The 439-nt window shown below is 42.8% G+C and overlaps 1 long non-coding RNA gene across 1 annotated transcript in view; it reads left to right on the top strand.

Annotated features, from left to right (window-relative positions):
- Window positions 1–302, top strand: part of LOC106512473 (uncharacterized) — a 1722-nt gene extending 1420 nt beyond the window's left edge. The window contains exons 2-3 of the long non-coding RNA XR_001309680.1: window positions 9–77; window positions 285–302. This is a non-coding gene — a long non-coding RNA (uncharacterized LOC106512473). The remainder of the gene's footprint in view (window positions 1–8; window positions 78–284) is intronic.
- The last annotated feature ends 137 nt before the right edge of the window (window positions 303–439 follow it).

The raw sequence follows: 439 nt of genomic DNA, 5'->3' as shown, positions 1-439 counted from the left end.
CGTTTCAGGTCAGAGAATATAAACGTTTCAGGTCAGAGAATATAAACGTTTCAGGTCAGAGAATATAAACGTTTCAGGTCAGAGAATATAAACGTTTCAGGTCAGAGACAAGAAATGTCCCAGGTCAGAGACTTTAAACGTGTCAGGTCAGAGACTGTAAACGTGTCAGGTCAGAGACTGTAAACGTGTCAGGTCAGAGACTATAAACGTGTCATTTCAGAGACTATAAACCTGTCAGGTCAGAGAATATAAACGTTTCAGATCAGAGACAAGAAATGTCCCAGGTCAGAGACAAGAAATGTCCCAGGTCAGAGACAAGAAATGTCCCAGATCAGAGACTGTAAACGTGTCGGGTCAGAGACTGTAAACGTGTCAGGTCAGAGACTGTAAACGTGTCAGGTCAGAAACTGAAAACGTGTCAGGTCAGAGACTGTAAACG

Source organism: Austrofundulus limnaeus, unplaced genomic scaffold (genome assembly GCF_001266775.1).
Source record: "Austrofundulus limnaeus strain Quisiro unplaced genomic scaffold, Austrofundulus_limnaeus-1.0 Scaffold7232, whole genome shotgun sequence".
Taxonomy (NCBI): Eukaryota; Metazoa; Chordata; class Actinopteri; order Cyprinodontiformes; family Rivulidae; genus Austrofundulus; species Austrofundulus limnaeus.
Note: the sequence above shows the minus strand (reverse complement) of the source record. Positions and strands in the feature narration are given on the sequence as shown.